The sequence below is a fragment of the Tupaia chinensis genome, unplaced genomic scaffold (genome assembly GCF_000334495.1).
Source record: "Tupaia chinensis unplaced genomic scaffold, TupChi_1.0 Scaffold000604_1, whole genome shotgun sequence".
Taxonomy (NCBI): domain Eukaryota; kingdom Metazoa; phylum Chordata; class Mammalia; order Scandentia; family Tupaiidae; genus Tupaia; species Tupaia belangeri.
In genome coordinates this window covers 2,934,087-2,941,860 of record NW_006160122.1, presented here as the reverse complement: position 1 = coordinate 2,941,860, position 7,774 = coordinate 2,934,087, and the positions used below count along the sequence as shown (strand labels likewise).

At 44.4% G+C, this 7,774-nt stretch overlaps 1 protein-coding gene across 7 annotated transcripts in view; it reads right to left on the bottom strand.

Annotated features, from left to right (window-relative positions):
• MACF1 (microtubule actin crosslinking factor 1) overlaps positions 1-7,774 on the bottom strand; it is a 278,797-nt gene that overhangs the window by 270,209 nt on the left and 814 nt on the right. The gene's annotated exons all lie outside the window — the stretch shown is intronic.

Below are 7,774 nucleotides of genomic sequence, written 5' to 3'. Positions count from 1 at the left end.
TAACAAAAACCTCTATATTTAAAAAAAAAAAAAAAAAAAACCCTCATAGTTTAATTTCACTTTTCCATAAACATTTTTAAATTGCCAGACGGCACATGCACTTGCCAGAGAGTCAGAGGGTGGGGGAATCACCCTCCCATTGGGGCATGATCACACCACAGTCCTTTCTCCATTTTTCCTTTTTTTTTTTAAAATATTTTAATTTTTTAGAGAGGTTTTTGCTTTAGGGCACATGCGCTCACCAGAAAGGCAGAAACAGACAGAGAGAAAGGGAGAAATCACCACCCAGGGGGATGGCCACACCACAATCCCTCCTCCTCCATTCTCTTCTCGGGATCTTGGGCACGCACGCACACGCGCCCGGTGTGAGTTTAAGCCACCGGGTTTGAGGCTCGAACCACGGTCAACTACATGGGAGTTCAGCAACATAGCCATTATGCCAACTGCTGGTCCCCCTTCTCCATTTTTCCATCTTATTCAGATTTTGAGCCACACACACACACACACCCCCTACATGTTTTTCAGGCTGTCAGGCTTGGGATTTGAATTGTAGTCGTCCACATGAGATCCAGCTTCCCTAACCACCAGGCATAGGGCTGGCCCAAGATAGGTCTTACTTTACTGTGAAAGAAAAAGTCTAGAGAGGTTAAGCAACTTGCCCAAGATTACAAGGTAATGAAGTTAGATTTGAACTCAACTCTACCCAATTCCAAAGCCTGATGCCTCCATTTAGAAAAACATTCACGCTTTTTAGCTTGGGATCTAAAGTCCATTACGATGTGCCATCTACCTGCCACTCATCCCTCGCTACCCTTTATAAAAACGCAAACTTCCAGTTTGGCTAAAAACATTTCCCCCGATGGAACATGTTCTCTTGCACGTCCATGCCTCTACATGTCCTGTCCCCTCTGTGTGGAATGTCACTCCCCCCCGTGACTACTCACTCTTCATCAGTCAACTCAATTATCACCTCCTCTAGAAGTTTTTCCCATCCCTTACACCAGCGTAGGCAACTATCGGGGACCACCTCTGTTTACGTATCTGCCCACTCTGCTGGAGCAATGTGAGGATCTGTCCGGGGCGAAAATGAAAGCCTGCGCTTGAGGTGCAAAGGTCTGTGTTCTAACCCAACGCAGCCTACCCATATAATCCTGTGTACTATGAGTCATTCAAAGGGCAAAAGAGACACCAGGCCCCACTGAGCGAGGGGTGAGGAGGGATGCTTTGTCCTCTCTCTCATGCATGCAAGTGCCCAGACCCACACCACCACCAAAAAAAGGCAAATAAGGGAAGCACTTGTTTGTTTCCCTGAGGGCCACTGAAAAATCACAACGGCTCAAGGGGCCTGCAGGCACCGACACCTGGACATCTAAAAATGACCTACCGGAGCTGACAGAGAAGGAAAACAGAGCTGGAGCAGACCCGTTACAAGACCTCATGAAGTTCATGATCTAGTGGTAGAGACCAACATGTAAATAATTAACAAGAACAACAAGCAAACACACCAAATACAAGCCGCACAAAATGACACTGATGCTGACGCCCGAACACAGATTAGCTCTGACAGAGCAGAAGAGCTCATGGAAAGCATGTTCAATGGACTAGACTTGATCTTAGCCAAAAGACCTTAAAGCAATTGGTGTTTGAAGCAAAATCTTGAAAGACAAGCAGGATTTTTGGCAGCCCGAAAAGGGCGTTTAGGAATTCCAAATAAGAAAAGGCACAAGCAGTGATTTTAGACGTATCCATCGCAGGATGTGCTTACAAGAATGGACTGACTACGCACAGCACGCTTCTAGCACACGGAGCTAGCCAGGTCAGCTGAGGTCAAATCACAGACCTGGAAAACTAGAGCGAAAGGATGCACTTGATTGTGATTAAGTAGTCAAAGCTATTTTATTGACGTTTTCTGAACCAGCGTGTGCTTTGAGAAGCTTATTTGCACACTGGACTGAAGGCCTGGCCACAACACAGAGAAAGATCTAAGAGGTTGAAGAACCAGTTAGAGGTCTACTATGACAGTCCAAGGAAGAAATCCATGAGTCTGGGGACCAGCAGATGGTGTAATGGCTATGTCGCTGGACTCCCATGTAGTCGACCGTGGATCGAGTCCTAGACCCAGTGGCTTCAACTCACGCGCCTGTGGGTGTGTCCCCAAAATCCCGAGAGGAGAATGGGGGAGAAGGGATTGAGACGTGGCCATCCTCCCAGAGGAGCGTGATTTCTCGCTTTCTGTCTCGCTTTCTGGCAAGCACACGCGCCCTATAGCAAAAACATCTCAAAAAGAAAGAAAGAAAGAAAGAAAGAAACAAACAAACAGAAATCCGTAAGTCTGAACTAGGGCAGAGATTTTTTAATGAAAAGAGGGCGAGCAGGTCCATGTGACAACGCAGAGGCAGAACTGACAGCCCTTAACTATTGGCTCGGTGTGGTGGGGTCAGGACAGGGAGAGTTCAAGATCATCCTAGGGTTTCCACCCATAGCAACTGGGAGGAGTGGTACCTGGGGACAATGAGAACACTAGGAAGCAGATCTCGTGAGGACAGGCCGGGTAAAATAAAAGACAAATAATAAGGCATTCGAGGATGGTCCTACGAATGGCTGCAAACCTGTCCAGAGTTCGAAGAGCAGACAGAATGGCAGGTATGGACTTGAAACTAATAGTTGATCAGTGAAGCTGTGATGGGCGGAGCAGAGAGCCTGTTTCAACAAATCTTCCTAAGTCACCACTTTGTCCAAATTACCTCTCTATTCAAAATCCCCTGGTGGGACCAGCAGTTAGCGTAATGGCTATGTCGCTGGACTCCCATGTAGCCAACCGCGGTTCGAGTCCTTGACTCAGTGGCTTTAACTTATGCCAGGCGCGTGTGCATGTGTGCCCAAGATCCCAAGAGAATGGAGGAGAAGGGATTGCGACATGGCCATCCCCCTGGTGGTGGTGGTGGGGGGGTGATTTCTCACTTTCTATCTCTCTTGTCTCTCTCTGTCTTAAATCCTCTGGTGTCTCCCAGAGGACCAAGTCTCACTCTCTGGTTTTCATAAACAAAATCCTCTACAACTCTATGAAATTCAAATTGTCTTTATTCCCAATGTTTTGAGTAATCCAGGAGACAAAGATAACATCTGGTCTCTGACCGAGGAAATCACCATCTCTGTAATCTTCCAGCTTATCTCTAAAACCTCCCCTGCACGGCTCGGCCACACCGTCTGACCTCCATCTTGTTTTCAAACATACATTTCACATCCCTGCCTCTGTTTATCCTTTCCCCAGAACTGTAATATCTACCCTCCTCTCGGCTTATCTAACTTTTGAGGTCTGGCCAAAGTGCTCCTTCTCCCATTAGACCTTAAAGGCCATGCCGGCCACTTCTGCATGCATGTGGCACTTGAAAGATTGTTCAACTTCCTCAACATTGGGCATATAAAACCTATTAGATATCTTTGTATATAAGTCCTATTTCTCTACATGAACTGAGCTTGTTGTAATCATGATCCATGTTTTTAAGTTCCTTGAATATCTAACATTTAAAACAATAGCAGGGGGCCACCAGGCACCATGGAGGTTAAGGCACTAGATCCCACATGGTTGACTATGTGGTTCGAGTCTGAGACCTGACAGCTTAAAAATCAGGTGAGTACATGTGCATACGCGTCCAAAGTCCTAAGAGGAGACTGGAGAAGAAGGAACTGTGGTGTAGCTATCCCCCCCGGGAGTTCTCACTTTCTCTCTCTCTCTCTCACTCTCTCTCTCTCTAGTGAGCCCAAGCACCCTCTAGCAAAACCATAAAACAAAAACAAAACAACATCAGGTATTCAACAATACTCATTCATTTAGCAAATATACACTCAGAGCCCACTCTGCATCAAGGTTTTATCTCCAAGGACATAACAAGATGGTGTTTTTAGGGACCAGCAGGTGGCATGGACCTGGCAGCTTGCTTTTGCTGCTTTCACTTTCTCTCTCTCTCTCTCTCTCTCTGCATATGTCTCTCTCTGGTCAAATTAAAACAAATGAATGAAAAAAATGAATGAATAAATTTAAATAATTAATAAATTTTTAAAAAGATGGTGTTTTCGGGACCAGCAGATGGCATAAATGATTACAACAATGGACTACCACATAGTTGACTGCAGCTCGAGTCCCGGATCCTGCGGCTTAAAACTCATACTGGGTACTTGTGCACGCGTGCCCAAGATTGCAAGAGGAGAATAAAGGAGAAGGGATTGTGGCATGGCCATGCCCCTCGGGAGTGATTTCTCGCTTCTTTATCTCTATCTCTCTGGAGCGCATGTGCCCTATAGCAAAAATCTCTCTCAAATGTTAATTAATTAATTTTAAAAGATGGTGTTTTCAAAGTCAAGCCAAGAAGTAACTTCAAAACAACTTCTTTTCAACAGGGAGCCGGGATTCTCCTCAAATGGCCCATCTACAGTTACAGCTCTCCTGAATTCTTGCCACGTCTGTTTCCAGAAGACTTTGTACCACCTAATGTTTTCCATGAAAGCTCAAAGGAAATCAACTAGATTGGAGATGATGCAATTAAAATGTGCTTAACCAACACCGTTCCATGGTGGTGCCATTCTAAATGACCCTTGTCTTCAGAAGGCTCCAAATCCACATTGGAAGAGGAGAACAAGCTTGTTATTTACTGTGTTTGTATGTGTCAGGCACGATGTCTCTCGTGTAGTTTTGACTTACTGCTCACAACTTCTTTTTAAATCAAATATGCACTATTTAGCCTCGTTTCATAGTTTGTCGAATCGATACTCAGAAAGACTTAATATTTTCCCAAAGTTGCACCGTAAATAATAGAACTGAGAGTCAAATCTATGTCAGACTCCTAACCGTGGACTTGAAGCCATCACACTGCTGTCCCCACTATGGCAACACGAAGTAGTGCAGTAAACTCCAGGGGAAAGAGCAGTGCAAACATTTTATTTTTAAGAAAGATTTTGGTATAGGGTATGTGTGCTCACCAGTCAGAGAAACAGAAAGCAAGACATCACCACCGGAGGGATGGCCACACTGCAATCCCTTCTCCTCAATTCTCCTCTTGGGATTTTGGGCACACACATGCCCGGCATGAGTTTTAAACTGCTAGGTCTGGGACTCGAACCACAGTCAACTACCTGGGAGTCCAGCAACGTAACTATTACACCATCTGCTGGTCCCGAGAAGTGCAAACTCTACCAGAGACCATGATAAGGCACCTCCCACAGAGAGCTGGTACAGACTCAATGAGGACTGAACCCTGGAGTTACAGGAAGTGACAAGTCCAGTTTGATGCAAAATTTAAATTTCCTTATTTCTTAGGGAAGCCTTTATTAATGATAATTCTTTGAACTAATGGGAATCCAAAATAGTACAAAGAATTATCAGGGGGTCAGCAGGTGGCATGGTGGTTAAGATGCTGGACTCCCACACGGCCAATCGTGGTTCAAGTCCTGAACCTGGTGGCTTTCTTTCTCATTCTCCCTTTCTCTCTCTCTCGTCAAATTAAAAATTAACAATAAATAAATAAAGTTAAATAATTTTTTTTAAAAAAAAGAATGATCAGAATACAGGGCAGAAGTAAGATAAAGAAATAAGTCAGGGGTAAGCACAGGGACAAAGGAAAAGAGGCACAGAGAGGGAGACGCATATAAGAAGAGAGAGGGAAGGAAAATGTAACAGTTTCTAAGTACTAAACAGAGTATCGCATTTACGGAAACGATTTCAGTAATTTCAGTACTACGAAGAGACAGGGAGTTTTAGGAATCCTCGAAAATCATTTTAGAGATGAAGACCTCAAGTCCAAAGAGATTAAATCATTTAAGACAAGGTTGCATGGGGTTAGAACTGGGTATATAACTTGGGTTTTCTGGTTTCCTGGCTATGGTTCTTTATAAGATTTATCTCCCCTCTTGCAGTCTGAGTTTTATGTAGAAAATGAGGAATGTGGATTAAGCCAGTTGTTTCCAAATATCAATCTGTGAACCATCCGAACGACAAAAAAAAATCACCTAAGAAGTTTGTTTGTTTGTCTGTTTAAATTCTTGCCAGAGGGTGCATAGCCTTGCCAGACAAAGGGGAAGAAGAAAGCACCCCTCCAAGTGGCACAGTCATACCGTAACCCCTTCTCCATTTCTCCTTCTGGGATTCTGGGCATGCATGCACGTGTGCCTGGCATGTTTTTCAAGCTGCAGGGTCCAGAACTCGAACCATACGGTTTGCCATGCAGGATCCAGTGAGGCCATGGGCTGGCGCCCTGGAGAATTTTTCAAAATGTTCAACTTCAAGCAGACTGCCTAGAGCAACACCTGCATCTGTTAGAACAACTGCTGCACCTCTCACCACCGTTTCCCAGAATGGATCCACAGGTCCTGGTGCTAACAGGGTTTGCCCAAGACACTAATAGGGGGAATTACCCTCTTCAGCCATCCATGGACCCCAGATGAACAGATGAAGATTAATCCCGAGTGCTCGTGCTATTACTTTTTCACATTATTTTACTAACCCAACTACCAGCCAGCACTTAGAAACTAATTATGTGTGAGGCACTAGGCTGAGTGCTTTAATACCATACCATATACTCCTCATAAAGACTCCTGAGTTACTCTTCCAATCCCCTCTTAACAAAGGAAGAAACTGAGGCACAGAAAGAGTAAGCAATTTCCAGCTGTTAGGTTGAGGGCAGGAGCCTTCCCGCCCCCCAGGCAAAGTATGAGCCTGAAGTACCTTCAGGGGGTATACCAGGTACACAGGGTGAGCTGGGGATCTGTTTTTGCCCTGAAATTTTCAATAAAGATTCTGTACTTCCTCATATTTTCTGTTGATTTCAGAAAAAGAGCCCTTTGGCTCTAACTTTATCTTGAAGCACTTTCAAATGCAGATGATCCCTTTCTCCAGGTTCCAGGGGAAAAAATCTGAATGACATAGGAAAGAGCGTGTAGACTACAGGGCGGTAACTAACTAAAACTGCCCCTGCTGCTGCTCCTCGCTCCCCGGGAGGCCCAGACGTCATTAGGGTAGCAGTTTTGTTTCTTAAAAAGCACTTAAACACTCGGCACACTGGCCTAACTGTCAGGAGGCGGGATGAAAGCCCCGGCCCTGTTACTCCCCTTCTCCATGTCTGCTAAGGTCTCCCCTCTGGATCGACCCACCAGAAATTTCAATTTTAGTGAAAACCAGCCTATTTTGTCCCTCTTCAGAGACTCAAAGTATAAAATCAAAAGATATTAGTAAACTATCATTTTAGTAAACTATCAATCCAGAGGTTCCCCCAATTTAGATTTCACAGACCAGTAAATGTTCCAAAACAAGTTTAAAAAGTCTAACCGAACTTTGTATCTTGCTAATTAATGATATCATCTAAACTACCGTCTAATACCAATTCTTTCATTAAAAACTAAAGGCTATTTTAAAAGAAAAGCAACTTCAGAATTAAGGATAGTTCTTAACTTCATGAAAACTACATTTTCCTTATCATTTTTATGTTATTGAGAACTGATGTCTCCATCCTGCATCTATCTGTCTGTACATCCTTCGGTTTGGAAACCAAGGAGTCTGTGGCCAAAACGATTCGGTCACTTGTTCAAGGTCACAGAGTGCTATTTACCGATCTAGGAGAAAGCCAACTCACAGCTAACTTTTCCCCAAGCCTCTACTCATCCTCAGGTCCCTAGCCTTAGGCCATTTTTAGAATCTTTCTGTCACGGTGGACAGAAGAAAGTAAAAAAATTAGCAGCGAGCCCCAACGAGGAAACTCAGGCCATGACTCCCCCCTTCCACCCC